The sequence below is a fragment of the Spodoptera frugiperda genome, chromosome 20 (assembly GCF_023101765.2).
Source record: "Spodoptera frugiperda isolate SF20-4 chromosome 20, AGI-APGP_CSIRO_Sfru_2.0, whole genome shotgun sequence".
Lineage (NCBI taxonomy): Eukaryota > Metazoa > Arthropoda > Insecta > Lepidoptera > Noctuidae > Spodoptera > Spodoptera frugiperda.
Window position 1 is genome coordinate 11,013,482 of NC_064231.1, and position 22,246 is coordinate 11,035,727.

A 22,246-nucleotide genomic window follows, 5' to 3' on the forward strand; every position below is an offset into this window, starting at 1 on the left:
TGCATGAAAAGACTAATGACTGTTGATGTAACGAAATAATGTTCGTAGCAATTGGTGTTCCATTGTCTCTGCCTAACCCTATCGGAGACAAGCGTGAGGTTATATTTAGTACGTATATTATTAAGTATCCGTTTTCAAGAGTTATAGCCCTAGTCTATATTACTATTATCTTTATGGCCTAAATTCCTAGTTATTTTTATATCCATAGCTTAGTTTAACAAATTACCTACATTAAAAATAAGGTCCTAAAACTGAGGTCAATGTGTTTGTCAATTGATACTTTAGGCTCTTCTGCTGGTTGAATCATTAATGGCAATCTTTACGATTAATCAGACGCTTGGAAGTCTAACGGAGTGTTATAAAAACTAACATAGTCAGCTTTCATAATAATTTACGAAAACTAAGACTTAGTTAAAAGTAAATTGAATTTCTGCTCGTAAAACTTTTAGGAAATTTGGTTTATTGATGGTCAAAATTTATAAAAACGTAGTCATTCTCTAGGTTAATTAAATACTAGAAATATTAATAATAAAGTTATTTACGTACCAGATATGTCAAAAAGAGGGTTTTTTTTTTAATAAATTTTACTCATCAAAATATATTTTCCTAAAAAATATTTAAGCAAATTAGCTTACTTATAATATCATGAATAAAATTAAAATAACTAATAAAATAATAAACAATACATATATTCTCACACCGCTACACTCGTTTAGAGTACATGTAAAGTAAGTAACACGTTGCGTAGGGACGCCTCATGTCTTCAGTTTTCAGCGGCAGAGCGACTCTGAAACCGTCAGCCGACCGAGCCGGACGGCCGCGCTACAATCGCGAACTCCCGAAAATAAACTTAAAACTTTCAATGCACATTATAATCTAATAAACAATTCAGTGTAATTATATTATAAATTATATATAGTTATATTTAAATATAACGTGATTTTTGTATATATATATATATATATATAATTTTTTCGGTGTGTGTTGTGTAGTGAAAAACTTTGGTGTTTATAAAATAAGATTGAAAAAGTTGGGAAGCCGACGACATTGTAAGTAGTTCCCGTTGGTCCATACTGAGGAGTTTGATAAATTACTTTGGAAAGAACTCGTTAAAATGTTCCCGGGCTGGGTACTTTCTTGGCTTGTTGTTTGGATTTTTAAAAAGATGTGAGATTTGTTTTTTTTATGAATTTATCTAGTGTTTGATATGCTGTTTAATTTAGGAGCCTTCCTTTTTGGGTTTTTAATTTTAAAATTAATATATCTAGTTGTATAAAATATAATTTTAGAATAGATCGGTTTTAACAGTGTTTTAGTGAACCATTGCTAAGTTTAGATATCTTAGAATCAAAATAAATTAATCGAATTCTAAAGCAGTTTTAAAATATAGCTTTATTTTTTAAATATTGCATTCAGTTGTTTTTAAACTCTCTAAACTTTTATGATGATTGAATTTTTTTCTTACAAAATTTTAATCGATTAATTTAATAATATCTCTTGCAATAATAAGACTACAAACACTCAAAACAATGCATTTTCTTTTAATCTCAAATACCCTTAAACACAAAATACCTCCACCTCAATATCAGCCTTCGATCAAACAGCTTCGTAACAAAAATATCCGTAAAAGGGAATTTTATTGACGTGACAAAGGAAGCCTTCCTGTCTTGTACACAATCATAACTATTAAGCCTTTGTTTAGTTTACGAAATCATTTATTCACTGGCCTCACAACAATATAAATGTTATTTTTATTGTGAGACAGCGAAAGGCGTAGATTTTTATAGATTTGTTTTTTTAGGGTGTTCGATTGTTATTTATACATACTGTATGAGCTATATAAGGTGTTCTAAAAGTATCTGCCATGGCTTTAATGAGAGGTAGTGTTGTGTTTGAAGATTACAATAGTAAATATAAATTATTAATTACATGTATTTTTTATTACATACATAAAATTTCGGTAAATATTTGTTATGAAAGAGCCATCTTCTCCTTCACTGTTTCTGCCAGCGACGTATCGTGCATATTTGTGAACCACTTTATGCAAAGTAGAGTCAATGTTTATTTAATTTCTATATTTTCTTAAATTTAATTAACTGGTCCGGAGTACGAATTTTTTAACTATTGTACTCTTCAAACACAACACTACCTCCCATTAGGCGTAGCAGATAATATTAAAACTACTTATATTGATGTTGTTAAAAATTAACTAGTTGCTACCATCGACTTTGCCTAAATTTGATAAAAAAGGCACATGTTAATACACACTTTTTATATACTTTTATTTAGCTTAGCCTGTTTGTTTGTTTGGTTCCTGTCGTCAGATCGATCTGATATTGGGTACTCTTAATCTTGATAACCATATAATATGTATAAGCCTATTAAATGGGTTTTCATAAAAATATACTTATATATTACATATTTAATGATAAATAAAATGTTTCGTATTAGATTCCCGGTTGCAGTATTCCGAACCATTTGTTACAAAGCATTACTAGGCGAAGGCAACATACTTATAGGTATTATTATAAAATAGTTTAATAATATTCAAAATATCCTGAGACACATCCTCGTCCTTTTCGTAGTATCGTATGCGAGAACAGCATACATAGAGGTATTGAATTCTAATGAGACTCTTACTTTACCGTGTCTGGAGAGTAAACTTATACTATAGGTACCTACCTATAGGTACGTAATTATGTAGTTCACTTACTCAAGTACCATCATTTAATATAATGCTTTGTATTCCCTAAAAGAGTATTAAAAAGAAAGAAGATTAATAAGGAGGGTAGGGAGGTATTTGGCCTGCAGTGGTAAAAATAAATAAATAAAGTCCAGTTAACGTGCTTATGCTATTTTGTAATAGAATTTATAAATATTTAAGAGTAACATACTTTTACTTGAATCGGGAATCGTATTCAAGCCCTAAATTTGGGATTCACACTAACGTTGTTACAATCAACGAGAAAGACATTCTACTCTAGTGATCTTTTGGAAAATATTCACAAGATTTTACTAGAAAAACTGCTAGCATATTGCTCCTAGACCGGATATATTATTTGCAAATAAATGGTGCTATGTGTAGTAGATATACTACTACTATATGCTAGTATACCTACTATGTTACTGTGTATTAGCATTCGATAAAAAACATAGTTCATTAAATTGTGTATTTCGTAAGGATATCGACATAATATAGAAGTTTTATTTTGGGTAAAAACTAAGTATTCTGTGTTTGTATGTATATTCATTAAAATAGTTCAAAAATATAATATTCAATGACGAAATTACTTAACTATATGTCATTTACCGCCGTACTCAGTCATTTAATGGTTACTTAACTCAGTCCTTAGCAATTATTTTCGGAACAAAATCGTTGTTAAGGAATAGTTTAGTTTAGTTTTTTATAATAGAAATCATTAAATGTTTCTGTATGCGGCAGTTCGAATAACAATTATCTTATTATAGGTACTTTTCTTTCAACAATTTTATAAATTCGTTTAACACATTTACAGCCACGCCAGTCACCGGTGACCGAAGTTACGGAAGATTAGCCTTCGACAGTTTTGTATTGATTTAAATTTTATATTTATAATAAACATCATAAATAATTAAAAACTAATTAATTAAAATAAACAATTACAAGCAAATAGGTCGCGTATTTCCAAACCCCATTACAAACTGGATCAACAGCCCAATATTTTAAAATAATAATAGAACATAACACGATTGTGACCAACGATACCCTATAATAAATCAGCCCGTCAAATCATAAACTACAATGTTAATACCGCCGCGTTTCCTGCGAACAATTACTGTAGCTGAACGAACAGACTTTATAGGTAGCATTTTGGATATACGCCATCTCACATAAAAATCTATATGCAAAAATAAGTCTTGATTCTCCGAAATAGGCTATAATTTTGAGTAATTTGTAATGTGAATATCTAGGTGCTATAAAGATAGGCTTTATGATAAGATTTAGGTATTAGGTACAAGAAGTTGGGTTTTTGGGTTGTAATGGATTGTAATACGTCTTTTGAAGATAAAATATGAACGTAGCGACGGTTAATTTGTGAATGAAAAACGTTTGAGTGCGAGGACTTAGGTTTACAACAAGTCATTTTTCAAACTCTGCTAAGTTTTGATGTAGGTATGTAAAAGACTACAATTATGGACATAATTTTATTATAACTTTCGTGAGACATACTGATTTAATTTGAATGCTGCTAATGAATATAAGCCTCTAGCAGGGCTTGCAACTAGTCGAGTTCCTCGTCAAACAGTTACGTGAGTAAGCCGATAACATAATAATTAATTATGGACATAATTTTACCAAGAAATCAGGTGAATCCAAAACTTCTATGTATGTACTCATATTTCATACCAGGAATTCCATTAGCTATGTACTTTTTCACCTACATACTTTTTTCCAGCAATTCATTATTTTACATAAAAACGTATAAAGTTTCAAACATGAACCTTATTACCCTAGCACGTAGTAACAAAGTTAATTAACTTGTTTGAATATTTTCACCAAATAAGAGGGCCAAATAAGGCCTTAGAAAATTTCTCTAAAGTACGGTAAAGAGCCTCCGAACAATGTTGAACCAAATATTGTTCTCTCATATAATTGACTTGAACAACGTTAGTGAATTACTCAGTTCTTCTTATTGAAATATGGTTCTAATTAATAAACGAGTACAAATACCGCGAAGTGTGGAATTTTCTGGAATTTATATTACAAGAGTAGGAACGGAGTGGTTTTTAGTCAGTAAGAGTCTGATACTCCCTCTTGCCTCGCCCAGGGTGGAAAAACAAATTGTATGATTTTCAGCACTAAAAAATATATAGGGAGTATGATAATGATGAATATATAGATTCCAATTCCGTATTACTTACTGTATCTATAAGTACTCACGAATTTAATTTAGTATTATAATAGAATTTTACTCTAAGAATAATAAATACTACTCTACTCCCAAAACTTGTCAAAATAAATAAGATTGAAACGATAAATAGTCCGGGTTTTTCGGACTTAAGACAAAGATTTTTTCGTAAAGAAAATGTGATCATCAATCTTCATACTGACTGACCGCAGTAAAAAACCTTTTTCTTAAACTTCCCAATTTTAATGCTACATTATTTAAAAATAACTCATTTTACGCAATGTTCACAGCTCGTATGTGAGAGATAATTTCATTTTATGTTTTATTACGTATAAAGAAGGCACAAAATGCTTCTTTACGCCCGCCCACACATACTTTTGCCGCGTCTTCATTCATAAATTTCATCTAAACACGATCTTTGGTTGCAAACGACTTGCTTATTATCGTTCAGAGTCCCGAGCTTCAAACCGAGAAAATTCATTTCACGAATAATTTTCCCCTTTTTAAGCGTGCGATTTGAAACAATAATTTCACTTCTGTATGCCATAAAGGGTGAAGATGTATATGGAATGAGAAATTTAATAATATCTACGTTCGTACTTTTTATGAATTATTGCGAAACGTTTAATTTAGAAAAATCGGTACGCATTATTTTTATGAATGGATTCCATTTTACTGGCTTAATGTAAAAAATATTTTTTGGACTCGCCTTTTTTGCAGTGAGTCCTGTAGCAAAAAATGCACTGTAGAAAAGATATTATGATGCTAATCGTCTTTATTAAAATCTGCATTATCATATCAGCCAAAAGATACACTGCTGACAGGCCTCCCCTAATGACTTTAATATCGATCGGCTCTTTAATGTAAAATCTTAAAAGAAAAATAAGGGACATCCGATTTTTTTTTCAAAAACGTAACAACAACTTTATACAGAAAATATTTATATGGATATTAATTCATTAATATAATTAAGATCACGCGCACTGGAAAACTCAGTTAATGTTTGAATATTTTCATTAGTAAAATTATGACGATAATGATGATGATACTATTACGTTAGTTGATGTGGCTTTCTTATAATTACAGTTATAATGTATTAAGACAGAACGGATTCCCGCACGAAAACGAAACAAAACTGAGTTCGGTGCTCTGATTGGTTGCTTCATTCGAGCCGGCCAATGAGAGCGTCGAACGCACTCTCATTTCAATTTCGTTTCAAACTCGTACTGTACGGGGCAACTCTTTGTGTGATCCACAAATTGTTGATTCGGATCTAGGTGTCATGTGTATGTGAAATTGTATGTTTTTAATGTACCAAGGACCTAGAATAAAATCCCAGTTTGGAGCAACGTTTTTCAAAAAGAAAAAAAATACAGTATATAATAAATATGTAAGTTCTCGGTTAAAAGATAAAATATTAGAAGGTCACGTTGATCAGGGCAATATTTTCGTGACAGATAACCCAACACGCTATTTTTCTTATAGCCGACAAAAAAATTGTCATTACAGTAGATAATCACTGATTGATTGGTGATTATAACTAATTACTATGATTTTTATACCATACTAGCTTATGACAGCGGCTTCGCCCGCGTTCCCGTAGAATAAAAGTAGTTTATGTGTTGTTCCTGACCATAATCTACCTTTGTTTTAAATTTCATCTCAATGCCTTCAGCTGTTTTGACGTGATTGAGTACCAAATATGCACTCAAACATACAAACTTTCGCATTTATACTATCAGTAACATGACATAATTATTATAGTATGGTCTACCGCTGGATTATAATTTAGGAACGAAAATAAAACACTCAAGCTTAAAAAAAAACTATAATTTTATTTATTTTTATAATAACTATCGTGAGACATTCTTAATTAAATAAAAATCACGCTTTATTCACGTAGAAAAAGCTCTACTAGTTTCGAGTCACAGAGGGACTCTTCATCATGAGCAGCGTGCGCAGACGCGGCGACGTCGCGCAGCCTACTATAGTTGTGACTATATTTTCTCCTTTAATCTAAACACGAAACCCGTTTATTGCCCATAGCTTATACTAATACAATCGAATAAATTACGTTAGAGGCAATAAACATGTCACATTTACCTTTAATTCTTTGGAAGTTAGAAATTACATTTTTCGATCCATTAAGTGCGAGTATACACGTAATAAAATTACGAGCCAACACTCAATATTAAACCTACTAGATGAGATATTATGTATATTAAAATGTTCTTTATAAATATATGTATAAACAAGAAATATAAAATTAGAGCAAGGACCTTGTAGTCTGAATTTAGTTTTCCTAATGAGTTTTTTAACGTCAACATAGAAAATAATATATTTACGCTGTATATTACAAAAATGAGTGAATCTGATGTCCCGTGCGTGTGACTCTAATCACTGATTCACAGAATCTGTTATTAAAATACTCGCGGCTTCGCATTCGTTAAATTGTGTATTTTTATTTATATTAGACGTAGTAAAAATATTATTGGGAGATGTGATAGAACAAATATAAGTACAGTCTTTATTATAACCAGAGTCACTTCCCCCATAGAAAAAATAATAAAATAGTTTACTTAACTACTACTACTTTACTTAAAACGTATGATTTTAATTTAATAACGTTACCATCAAAATTTATTTTAAATCGTTTGTTAAAAACACACTATTACACCAATATTATAAACGTGAAAGATTATTTTTTTTGGTTTTTGTCCGTCAAAATCCCTTCAGTAGTGAAGGGATTTTGATAAAATTTGGTATACAGACAGGGTATGAGCTGACTTAGGTGACAGGATCCTTTTTATCCCACGAAGCCGCTGGCAGAAGCTAGTAAATATTATAAATAACTCTTCAATCTGCACATGACTGTCATATTATTTTTCTTTTCCAAAACCCTCCCAATTCCTCTAGTCACGAATTTACCACAGCTTAACAAAATGTCGTCCCCAACGACATTGCCCGCGGGTTTTACTATAATCACTCTACTGCACAGTTGTTAATGACACAACCATAACTGCACGCCCCAATTTGTTTTTGGGGCAAGCTGAACAATACTAGTTTTCCTTTAAGAAAAGAAAAGAATTTTTGTCTTTCTATTTACGGAATTGCTTGTTAAAATTAATTAATTAGTCTTCCTCTCATTTTTTAGTTTCGTCACTGTTTATGTAGGACAGCTGGCGAAGTCTTTGATTGTTTAAAATTGTTTTTTTTTAACTGAAAGTTTCGGATTTTTTATAGATTTATAATTAGGCATCGATCAATAATAGCCTGAGTCTGTCACATTACTGGGTTAACGCCTCTTCGGTTATGAAAAAGATATGAGCCACCACAAATACTCAATACTAGTACTCAATAGGGTATAAATAAGTTATAAATTTAAGTTTACTCTCATCGTATTCTTTCACCAGCATATCAGAGGTGGCTAATACGATCAGAATAAAAAAAAATTAACAAGTATGAATCAAACTTTCTTCTTGAGTCTTGACATTTAAAAATGAGGTGGAATTAAACGGGCGTTATATTTATTTATTTTTTTAATAAAAATCTGTTGTGGGCAGGACACGAGTAACCCAGTTTATAACTTTCTTTATTAAAATCGGGAAATTGAAAATAGCTTTCCAACTTCAAAATGGCCGTATTTAAGAAAAGAATTGAAAAACATGTTCTTATTAGTTTTTCTTGGGTGTTTGTTTTAAGAAGTTTTTGATTTTGTAGAAGTTGTAAAGAATGTTCAAGTCTCAGAATACCGTACCGCCGTAATCAGAGTCATTTAATGGTTACTTAACGCAATCCTTAGCAATAGTTTTCGAAACATAGTTTAAGCAATCATAAAATGTCTCTGAGTACAATAGTAACAGTGTTTTGCATCGATTACAGAAAAAGTGAAAAAGTTCTTTGAGAAATCAATCGATTACAGAAAAAGTGAAAAAGTTCTTTGAGAAATCAATCAGTTGTGGTAGATAGTCTAACAGTGTTCCATATGTAGACCACTTTTCTTCGTACAGAAACGTTTATTTTTCCAAAATTAATCAGTTTTGGTGTTATACGTCACTTCCATTAAATTCAATCGATTTTACTGACTACATATTATTAGTATAGCTTATACTTTTCTCTATTATCACACATTTTTTATTTAACTCATAATTACAAACTCAGGTGTAGTTTACAAACAATTCATTCTTTCATAATATTGTACTAGTATTATACACCGTGGGATTCAGGTTAATATAATGCTGACGTTTCTAGTAGATATCTACGTCAACACTGTTCCTAATGTCGTTGAAACAAAGAATTTTAATTAAACGATACTGTCACTGCGAAGGACGATTTACAAGAAAAATCGACTGTGTACCGAATTTAACCTAGTTGCGAAAAGGTCAGATGAAACTGTTGTATAAATATATGTATAATATTATGCTACTATTAGACTGCCTCTTTGAACGAGTGGTCGTAAGTGTGACTGCAAGGCATAGAGCCTGGAATTGTGCTAAGTTTATGCCAATAGGCTCACCCCCTACTATATGGGACTTATAACATAAATTGTGAAAAATGGGTGTACTTTGTACAGTGGTTTTACGTGCCATAATGTGTACCTCTGCATATGCATATCATCCCCTTCCGGGATAAAAGGCGTGACGTTACTGACTGACTATTAGTATGTATGTATAATAGTAATTATAAATGTTCTACAAAGACGTATTTGATGTATTTATCATTTAGCTTTACTCAATATTACATGTTAAATACGTTGCTGTTCAAGTTATGGCAATACTAAGATTAGTAAATATTTACATCATGTTTATTTGATGCGTGCTTTGTAAGTAAACTTAATATCTGGAGTCAATCTTGTTCATATTTCACCTTCCCTCTTGACAGAGCGAGTAAACATATTTCTAGTTTCTTTAACACATTGAACGCCGTGGTGATCACCGGTGACCGACGTTAGCGGAGGATTTGCCTTCTATTGGCAGTCAAAGACTAGTAAGGTATGAATAACTATAACACTATGTAGGTTTGTAGGTATATAAATAAGAACAAAATTAGGTAATTAAAATTCATTTTTTATTAAAAAAAGAAACCACCAAGTGCCTAAGCTAAATAGCCTGACAAAATATCCTAAAACAACCAAGTTCTAAAGTCCCGGAACGAAACACGTAACGAAGTACTCAAGCTGAATGCGTAACTATCTTTTTATACACGCCATAGTAGGCCTTACTATACTTGAGAAATAACTCACAGGCTCGCGTGTTTCGTTGTAGTAAGCATTTCTCGTATCGTACGAAATATGTTCTCGAAATCTTAAAAACTAATGAAATAAAGAAAAACAATTGTTAAAAAGGTCATTCGTGATAAGTATTGTATGTACGATTTAAATTAGGTATTGTATAAATGGTCACGCATTTTTATAATTCAATCTTTCGTACATTTTTATAAGTTCCGTCTGTCCTACTACGCCTAAAATGTTGTAAAATGTTTAGTTGTACTATACATTATTTGATATATTTAAATGACATACTAATTTAAAGACTGATTTAATTATTCTTTGATGTTTTTGTACTGTCCTGTGTCTATTGTTATTCCATACTCGTAATATCTACTGACATTAGTTTTTTGTTCAATGTTACTAACAAAATTCTATAATTTTGTTAAATATTTTGTGCATATTCTTTACCATGTCTATCATGGTCTGAAATAAATGATTATTATTATTTAAGGATAACATAAAAATACATACATTAAAAACCCCATTACACTAATAAAGGCAAAAACACGTGATTAAAACAGCGAAAACAATCTGGTTTATTTATTTAAAATTGTAATAATCTTACGTCTTATTTTAGCGACTGTCTCATATCTTAAATTTATTAAGTCTATTCCGTAGTTTCAAGGTAGACAAACAAACGAAACTTTGATTATTAAAATATAAAAATAGAAAATGTATTTAAAGAACTAAAAGGGTTTACGTAAAAATCTGCGTCACAAAGAACTACAGAATATTATTGTACGCACCTTAGTATGATTTTGTTGTAAATGAAAATGCCAAATCCATTTCGTGGCAAATCACAAAATTGGTATTTTGTCACGCAGTTTTAGCCTCTATCAACACTCCACAGCCTTATACACACTATTTCAAGAAATCCTATCAATATATTCACGAATTTATTCCTTAAAAGAAAGTACATAAAATTGATTCTTTATTGTAACAAGTTTTCAACCAAGCCATGTCAGGGCCGTACTTAGGTCGAGGGTTAAAAAAAGTTGCATCAATTTTAAATGATGTGTTCCCATGTTATTTTGCTGTCAACGACGTTAAATGTCAATAAAAACGTGTGATTACATGCTGACACCATTTTTGTTGAGCACAGCTGATTTATAGCACACGGTTGTCAATATTTAATGTATGGAAGTATTCAACTTTTAATAACTTTGCCTTGTAGCTTTGCATTTATCTTTTAATGCCAAATTCCGTAATCATAATTCCCATTGAGTAAACTTTTTTTGAGGGGGATAGTCATTCAATGACATTAACCCAAGTTTTCTATTAGGTTAGGTTAGATTTCTTCATTAGAATTCAAAACTCTAGTTTCACTTCATCTACATTTAATTTACTCATAAAATTAAATAAATTTTATACATTATGGTGCATCTTTGATACGAAAACAGGATGTTCTAAATTAGTTTCATTTAAAATCTGCTTAACAAACTACAGTTATTAACTACGTACCTGTTTTCCCTTTTAACTTAAGCCACGCGCAAACAGAAGCCCGGTTTAAGTTACTAAGAAAGTAATTTGTATCAGTATGTCTCACACAAAACTATTTGCGAAGACTAAATCTCTCCATTTATTTAGTCGTCCCAGACTAAGTGACGTATTTAGTTACTCGCAGGTAAACATGCTGTATATCATTCCTATGATTTATATGTCACATTGTTCATTGTTAGTAATTTGTGTTGGTTTATTACATTTTTTGTGGTTAATACTTTTATTGATATGTAGCTTATAACACGTTAAAATTTTAGTTAAATGGCATGTCATATATTAGCTACACACTTTTCAAAAGCACAACCAGTTAAACATGGGATTCCATTTTTCAATCATACCGTCAACCATCATACTATCGTACACATTATTTATTTCCAGATGTTTCTTATTAATTTTCTTGACCCGCCTGGTTTTTTTAAAAGATAATTAGAAAAATGCATATGTACAGTGGAGGACCAATCCACCTAATTGTTTTAAAATTGTATTCCGTTTATCTAGCAAACACATTAAGGCATACATACCACCATTGTATATTTAATGTCTTTATGTAATAGTTTCAACCCGAGTATTAATGTTGTATAACAGCCTCATCGGCTTATGAATTACGTAATACCCATTTATCGAACCTATTTGTAATTTAGATCTTTTATACGCTGAAGAAATACGACTGTTCAGTTGTTTTTCTTGAGCCAAGGTATTATAATAGAACCTAGGGAGGATATTCTTAGAAATAAGATAGGTCAGCGACCTAGAAACGGAAAGACTTAAAATAAACAACATCAGTTTACTTGCGATTGGGTTTCAATTATTTTGATGGATGAGGACGTCTTTTTTGTACAGCAATTTTCTTAGAACAAAACTGTTAGTCGGTCGATCACTTTTAGGGAAAAATATCGTTTATAGGAACTATATTAGTGCCTCTAGAACAAATAAAAAAGTGACTAATGTACTAGATTTGAGTAAATAGGAAAATACACTTTAGGTAAAACTGAGACCTAGCCTTGCACAAGAAAAAAATATGCCTATAATATTTTGTATTCTAGTGCTTTTTGTCATAAATTACTATACTTAGGCACCTACACTGATTGAAATGAACCTTATGCTTCACTTCCACCTGATGATCGCAAAAAATATACATAGAACTAAAAGAAAAAATACTGTATTTGTTCAATACTAGTTTTCCTAACTAGGTAAAGAGATATCAGAAGCGACAATACAAATAAATACACTACACAAATGTTTTTACTTGACGAGTGAATTATCATAATAAATGAGTGTACCCTACTTATGCCGCTGTTTAATTTATGCCAGAACCTTGTTTCGGAAACAACGAATTTAGCCGATCCACAGTGAAATAAATAGGAATATTATACACAGTGGCTGAATAATTTCGACATTATATCTAAATTGTCTTCTTGCTAAGTTGCTTGAAGCCACATAGGTCGGTTTCTTAAAATAAGGCTACAATTTATTTACAAAAGATAACTACTTTTTACTGGCATTATTTATGGTGACTGGTAATTAGTGACCGATATTTAAACACGCGATTGTACTTATGATTACAAACAACTTTCTTAAAGACACTTTTTTGTACACTCATTAGTTTTATTTTTATCACAATATAAGTATAGTGACTGATCTACAGTAATACCGTACAAATTACTTACTAGATAACTCAGTTAAAAACTAGTTTAATTTGAAACAAGATTTTATCCAATACCGAACTATGATCACGAACACAATACAATATGGTATTCATTAATTACTATAAAAACGCGCGTTTTTATACACGTCAAGCTAATCACAGCACCAACATTGCTTTTTCTATCGTGTTCTAACTTATTTCACATTCAAATTTAAAATCAAAGCATATTTTATTTCAATTAATCTTTAATTTAGGCACTTTTGAAACGTCCACTGAATTGTCCTCAGTCTGTTTGCCAGTTAAACTAGGTGCATTATAAAACTAACTGAACTATAATAGACAATGAAAAATACTATCTAATGTTGTACATTCTAAGCAAACAAAACAAACTTGTACTAAGATACAACCAACCTTATTTTTACGACTAACAAACCTGGAAACTTCCCAAAACCATTCACTGGATCGATTTCAAAGAGAATTGTCGTTTGTGGTCTTGTAAATTGTTCCCATGGCTGTGTAAAGGAGTCGAACGCGCGTTAAATTCGTTCCCCGTGGTTTCCTTAAGATTTACCGCGCGACACAAGTGCGAACATGACATTAATCACGCGGCCGCGTAAATGGAATGGCATCTTTACTCTTGTAGTGTTCATGAATATGTGTGTTGTAGTTCTAGTAATAGAAGCGTTTGCAATTAAAAAGAGTGTGTTTACTCCTTGTTCTTTAAGCAATCAAAATACGACAAAATACCATGGATCATAATAATGGAATTTTAATTAAAATCCTTTGGTCAATGTCAAACATCAATCATACTTAGTATAACTTTCTATAATGTTTGGACAATAATACGGCCTTGAGTTGAAACAAAATATTTACTTCAATCTTAACCTCTTGTTGTTGTGTCCCGAAATAGGTACATAGTTGCATCTGAGGTCTTTGTATAGCACAGTTATAAAAATAAAATATATCAACTATAATGAATTTTAATCAAGAAACCTTAAAAACTATCGTAATAAAAATTAACATCAACTAAATTAAATAAAAATCGCAGTTTACTCACGTAAATTAATAGAGAAAAGCTCTACTAATTTCGACTCACAGATTGTGTTATATATCTATAATATAAAAATAAGTCGAGTTTTCCTTCCTGACGCTATAACTCCAGAACGCACGAACCGATTTCCACAGTTTTACATTCGTTAGAAAGGTCTCGGGCTCCGTGAGGTTTATAAAAGAAAATTCAGGAAAAAATCAAGAGAAAAACAGGGAAAATCATTGGTAGCGAAACGGAGTTCGCGGGGTTTGCTAGTCATGTATAAAAAGAACATCAACTAGTTACTATTCAGATCAGAGATCAGCTAGACTATACCATTTCCAAGCTCAGTTAATTAGATTTATGGATCCTAATAAATAAACAACACAACAGAACACATGTCGTCATCAAATTTATTCTTCTCATTCACAGAAACTCAATTACAAAATGTATCACGGAATACATTGATGTTACATATTTCTGAGGTATAATAGAAATATTGTATTAAAATAGATCCAGTATTATTTGACCTCACAGTGTGAAGGGTTAGGGAACTGTGATGTGTCATTGTCTAGTGGAGGATCTAGTGTAGTAATGAATTAATTTCAGCTGCCTTTAAGATTATTCACCTTTTTTGGGAAGGAATCATCCAATAATTTCTCCTGCCTTGAGTAAAACGAAAGAGGGTTTCAGACTCTTACTGACTAAATACCACCCTGTTCATTTTGTTGCGTGCGTCTTCGAGTCGGAGCTCTGGAACCCATCAGTTCTTCCACGGAAGACTTTCCACCTTGAACATAAAAATACGCACCAGTCAATCAATTTCTTCTTAAAAACCTAGGACGACTGAAAGAGATAATCCCACGATTTACAAAAGTGGGAAAATCAAACAATACTATTCTATCTATTTTTCAAAAGAAAATTCAATTAAATAAGGAAAGTTTCCTACAGGTGAATAATAAACGCCTACGCATAAATTTTTCTGTCCCGTCGTAATATTTAATACATATTTATCAACATGTCACTCGCAAATCCACTGAATAATTCAAATATCTTAGCTAATAACACGATGCCCTACGACCTACTTAGTTCTATTATTATAAAAGCAAACCTACGTAAACTGACATCGACATTAAAAGTAATATTTGGTATATTTTATTTATGTCACTCCCAAATCCAATGGATAATTCCTTTTCGATAACAATAAGGCAATTATTTTCCATTGATTACCCAATTTTCTTCGTAATAGATGTCAACTACAATTTATCGTAAGTAAATACCATTAGTTTAGAAGTTACGACGGTGATCAAAGTAACTTAAGTCCTAATAAATAAATGAGTAGGTATTACGCGACCGATTTAATTGTTCAGCCCACAATGGCGCTAGTGTCTTCGTGGAAATTGTTTCCCATTCAATTTTTGTTTGAGTTTTCCGTTAGTTCCTATTTATTCCGCGAGCACAGATAATAGAATTTTGTGGTGCTATATTGTCTATTAATTTGCCTGTCTAGAAACTGGGTTATACAATTGATAAGCATTTCAAAGAGAACGGTTTAGATAACAACTTGTTTTAGTGTAATTACTTCGATTGTCAGTTAGAATATATTATGTTATGATAAGAAAGTTACAAGGTACTTTTTTACTAAAGATGTGTAAACCGCTGATCTGGAAGTCTTATGAGCTACTTGAGGGAAGCCATTGTTCTGGAGTGGCCGTTTGATGATCATATTAGCTGTAGCTAATACCTAGACTATATAGCCGATAGCTACAGCTAATATCATCAACAGCCTATAAGTGGCCACTGCTGACCAAAGGTCTCTTCTCGCACTGAGAAGGGTTGAGCGTTAATCACCACTTACTTGCTCAATGCGTTGTGGCGATTTAAAATTTATAATTAGAAATTATAAGCCCAGGATTCCTGGAGATGTTTTCCTTCTGTCTTCTCTTAAAATTTAGCAGTTTGATTTGTGTCAGGTAAATATTGAATACAGGCCATTCAATATTAAATTCGCTAAAACAATGTATTTTCTACCATTCTATTTATAGAATCATTATTAGCAGTCAGCGGGTTGTAAAATTAGCACCTACCTACTCCTTTTGATCTCGCTCAGTGAAATCAATTCTTGAAATTATTGTTTATAATATATCCGACTCTCATAAAATTATATAATAATTAATAAATTATATTGTCGTATTATTATATTTAATATTTATAAGATTTGATAGAAATGTAAAAACAAAGAGCCTGGAGAAATGTTTAAGAAACAGAAAGTAAAGTTCCCTAAGAAAAAGAGGATCCTTCGGCCACGCGAGGTGATCGTGCCTGGCAGCAACTATATAGGCTTTTATGACGTCATCCGTTCAATTGCTCGTCGATCGTCAGTGTGCGTGTATCTGTCTGTGTCACTTGTCATGTATATAACATCACCACAAATATATAAACTGTTCTGCAGCAAAGTGATATTTATTAAAATATATAAAAAAACTATTTAAGTATCGAGTAAACGAGTCACCTGATGTTAAGCGATCAGCGCCGTCCATAGACACCCGCAACACCAGAGTAGTCACCTTTATGTTTCTATGAATAACGCATTATTTTATGGGGTTCCAAATATAACTACCTGAAATTAGTTAAAGCTTAAGTATAAGTATCTTTTATAATCCCACCTCTGAAATAACAAAAGATAACACAACTTACCTACATCTGTGTGTATAAGTCACATCTGCATAATATGCACTTATGTAAGTACTTACCAAAGACGGATTTCCACAAGACAAACGTTAGTTTAAAGTGATACATCCCATAAGATGTGTGTCACCATTATGTAGTTTCTTGTTATAATTACCATAGGATCGTAAACTTTGGTCTTATTATCTCGTTCGCTAATGTTCACACACGTACAAGGAGTAATTTGCTAATGTACTATAATTGGAGTTTCCTGTGGTATAGTGCTGTTATCAAAATTCGTAACACGTGCGAACTTACTCTAATTGTTATGTTAAAAATATGGAGTGTTCTGTATTTATTTGTCATTGATTTAGAGGCTTTTCGAATTTCTTAGTAGTAGCACGGTGTCTGGAATTGTGCCCAGTATATAGCATTAGGCTTAACCTCTATTACATGGGACTTATAACACAATTAAAGGTGAGAAGTGGGTGCACATTGTATATCGGCATTACGTGCGGTAATGTGCATCTCTGCCTTCGGGGATAAAAGCGTGACTTTATTATTATTATATTCTTTTTTATTAAATGGTGTTATAGAACCTCGTTTGTAGGCCACTATCTGTTTGGTTACTGGCAGTTAAATCAATGTTTCTTTGTTTTTTTGTGGAATAAAAGACGTTCGGGATTCAAATTGAAATTCTTTTTATCGTTCATCATATTTTTATGGTTCATATCATTTATCGTTTTTTAGAAACAATGAGTACTGGCTGTTATTTTCTTTCTTTTCCACATTTTCATAAAATAAATTCAAAATAATCTTTCTAATTCATTTTCAATTTCGAAGACTAGAATTTACAACAAAATACACGGTCGGATGCTGATATTTTTGCATCCATTTTCTCGAGTTTCTTTCCACAATCACAGCGCAGCCAGCTTTCACAAGAGATTGCACAAAAACTAATCTAAAGAATCCGTCGCCCTAATCCGATACAATGTTTCAAGAAATAACATTTAGTTTCACACAAAAGTGAGCAATAATAGGATCCAATCAAGAAAGAAAACTCAATTTTAAGGGTGTCTCGGATAAGATTAAATTATCTTCTTTTTTTCTGAGAACAGATATTTTCTTTGGTCGCGTTAATGTTTGAATTTAGAGAGAAAAATACATGAGTGAACTAGAATACAAGTGTATATCTGGCTAGTATTATTTATCATTTATATACAACATATAGTAATTGAATAATTTGTCCAATTTTATAACTGCATATGAATCAGAATTTATATCTCCGTAGATTAATAAGATTAATTGAGTGCATCTGGCATTTTATCGCTCGATATTAATAGGCGAGCAAAAATGCCAAATGTCAATGTCTTTTGCATATAACTGCGATGCAAATACGTTACGTGTTCATAGTTCTGAACATGGAATTCTTTCAAACGTTGATACATATGTTTTTTAAACTAATTGTCGTCTGGAGTCGTCTCCAGAGCCATTGTAGTTTATAATTAAGACGTTTATTTTAAGTACATTAAAAATTATTTACAATTTTTGGTACTATAAACATTTTCGGTAGTAGTATAATCGTCTTACTTGGTAGTCGTTCTAGAGCTGTAACAATGAGGCAGTCTAATCAAATCAATATACAATCAATATACTGTAGCTATATATGAAGTGTTCTAAAATTATCTGCTACGGCTTTAATTGGAGGTAGTGTTATGTTTGAAGATTATAATGGTAAATATAAATTATTGATAATTAAGATTAACTTCATTTTCAATAAAAAAAGTACGTACTTCGTGAATGATTCGTCGCATCGTGCGTATTTGTGAACAAATTTATAAATTAACTAATTCATGTTTACTTTTTATGTTCTCAAATTGAATTAACTGGTCCGGGATACGAAATTTCTTTACATCTCCAAATATAACCTCATTCAAGCTGGAGCAGATAATTTTAGAACACCTTATATAGCAATATTGGTTTAGAAAGTTGTAGGAATAATCGACCTTATTCAAGCATCTAACTTCATAACGTGGTGAGGATGAAAGTTAAATTGACTGAGAGCTTTACCTGGTTGCCGAAACTATGAGAACATACCTACTCAAACATTTATTTAAGGAACTAGTTCAATTCACAGTCTATTGAGAAGTTTTAAGATAGTTAACATTTCAATCATGAATGCTATCACTGGACTAATATCCCAATGAGTTTTGAAACTAAGTTTTAAAGGGAGATAGGCAAATCCTGGCCTTGGACAATAATGAAATACTGTGGGTTTTCAAGGACTAATATTAGTATTCAACTCTGTGTAATTAGTTTCTTGATAGAACTTGGGAGAAGCCAAAAATTTTAGTTAGTAGTCATGAAAACTTCCTCATATTTGCGTCGCTCTTATGACAGATTTGTGGTTTTTACTTATGACAGACTTGTGGTTTTAAAATGAGGTGAAACTTACAGAATATTGATTTACTTTTCTTAGTTGCATCAAGTTTGCTGATCTCTTTTCCGGATTCAAAACAAATGAGCCATCATTTGGAAAGACTAACATGGTACACACGACACAGGGGAAAAATCTTGTCTCACAACGTTTTTAAACATCAAGTATGTACGGTACCTACTAAATGTGTTTGTTCGAATCGTTGCTTTTTCATAGCTTACGTATTCGGTTGTTTTATATTAAAATAGTAACGTAGTACACTCTTATAGTCGCACTATATGTATAGCAACGTTACGCCTTTTATCCTCAAGGGGTAGGCAGAGGTGCTCATTACGATACGTAATGCCCCATGTAATAGGGGGTGAGCCTATTACCATAATATACTGGACACAATTCCAGACTCCGTGCTACTACTGAGAAATTTTCGGAAAACCAAAAAAAGCCCAGTAATACTTTGCCCGACCCGGGAATCGAACCCGAGACCCCTTGTTCGGCAGTCGTATTTACGACCACTCGACCAACGAAGCAGTCGCACTATATAATAAGTAACTATTATTGGGATTTCACACGTTCTATCTTACAAGTCCTATCATCATCGTTTCAACCCATTTCTGGTCACAATCCACTTATTATTCCTCCACAATGCAGCTCACTGATATTCATACAAAGGAATCTTACAAACGTTGGAATATCCAATTTCTAGTTTTATTTCACTGAGATGAGTTTTTGAAAAGGATTTTAAAATGAAAGTTTTTGTCCTGTAATGGGTTTAGACTTTTTGTGATCACTGTACTAGAATTTAATGTTTCTACCTGGATCTTTTTCTACCGTTGTCTTATTAATATAAGGTCTCTTTTTAACGTTGCTCCGCACTAAAACTTTTTCCTGTGTCGTCGGTGCGTTTACAAACATTTATAATTTCACGTACACTACATCACACCCAGACCCGCAACGACAATTTGTGGATTACGCAAACAGTTACTATTTGCGGGAATCGAAACCGCTACACGTCGCATGGCCAAGTCACCGCGCCAACCGCGCAAGCACATTCTGCATAAAGATAACTTTAAAACAATACATTTTACAAAGTAGATTACAAAATTGGATTTCTAGAAAACCAAAAAGTTCATTGTTTCTTTTAATTGTTAAGTATCTAAAATATTCAATTGTTTTCAATTAAAAAAGCCGCGATGAAAAGATTTTCCTTATAAACAATTGCCCTATATTTAAAAGAAAGCATTAAAATCGACACCACTCCTATTATTCTGGAACAATAACAGATTTTGAAACAATATGGAACTCGAAAGCCACAATGACACTGCCCCTATATTTTGCAAACAGCATTCGCTTCATGTTCGGGGGCATTCGGCAATTTTCGGCAACGCTCGGGACGCCGACTTGAATACCAATTGTGGCCTTTGCACTGCACGAACGATTTGATCCAATTTAGAATTTAGAATGTAGATACAGTATCAGAGATGACATAAGTATAATATATGGGTTACATACTTACTGATAGTAATATTATATGATTTTTGAGTGAATATATTAAAGAAGGGCCAAATTAAAAGTACCCTTAACCGACGAGCATGCATGAAAAGAATGATGACTGTTGATGTAGTGAAAGAGGTATGTAAGAATCATAGCAATTAGCGTTCCATTGTCTCTGTTGTTTGCCTTGTTCATGTCATTAAGAAAAGAACCTACAAGAAAGAAATACATAAACTTATTACCGATTTCTTTATACTTAATGTTCTACTTTTTGGTATAATTCAAGAACATATTTTAACTTGAACTTTATACCTAAATGCTATTAAAATAAGGTCACTTTTGAACACGACCTTATTTTCTAACAATATATTTTATATAGTGTAATATACCAGTAAACTTTAAACCAACTTTTATAGATGACGAAGCACCCAGTATCCACATTTTAGTGCCAAGAATTCTCGGAAATATATGCACAACATTCCTCATACCACATAAACTGAGAACAGAGGAACTATAAAGCTATACTATGCTATGTTAGATATATAAATGGGACTTAGCGACCCACGACTGCGGCTTGGATTACGGCGCCAAAATATGGCTCACCCAAATTGGTAGGATTCCTCCCAACATCAAGCTAAACGTAATTTTCATAATTTGTTCTTCCGTGGATTAAGTTTTTTGTTTATTTTTAACAGACTACCTACAACTAGTTTGTCAGGGGCCTTAGTCTGCTATTACAATTGTGTCAGAATGGTCGATCACTGAGCAGTGCGAGAGAGACGGAGCTATACAACCTACATAGCTCCGTCCCTCTCGCACTGCTCAGTGATCGACCATTCTGACACAATTGTAATAGCAGACTAAGGCCCCAAGTTATGTGACGAAACGAGTAATTATGAATAACTGTAATGTCTCACTAAGTTTACTTTAACTGTTTCTTTAATCAACTTTTTTTTATTTCAAGTAATGTAGTAACTGCAAAAGTGCAATGAATTTTCCATCAAATAAAAAAGAAATCTAAAAATAAATGTCTAAAATGTAATAATAGACATATCAACAGCCTATTAGTGACCACTGCTGACCAAAGGCCTCTTCTTACAAGAAGGCTTGAGCATTAATCACCACGCTTGCTCAATGCGGGATTGGTATGTTAATAATAGACATTTCTATTAAATTAAATTCCAACAAGCATGCATGAAGAGATTAATGAATGCAGATGAAGTGAAAGAGGTATGCCATAATTGTGTCATTTGGCATTCCATTGTCTATCCGAATGGCAGGCAGGCCGACGATATGTGTACCTAGAATAAAAATAAAG

General features: G+C 32.2%; 1 protein-coding gene across 1 annotated transcript in view; it reads left to right on the forward strand.

Moving 5' to 3' along the window:
- Window positions 1-777: 777 nt before the first annotated feature.
- The window catches only part of LOC118282333 (cardioacceleratory peptide receptor-like), a 58,105-nt gene continuing 36,636 nt past the window's right edge, over window positions 778-22,246 (forward strand). Inside the window, exon 1 of the mRNA XM_050701365.1 lies at window positions 778-1,049. The gene's annotated coding sequence lies outside the window, so the exon portion shown is untranslated. The remainder of the gene's footprint in view (window positions 1,050-22,246) is intronic.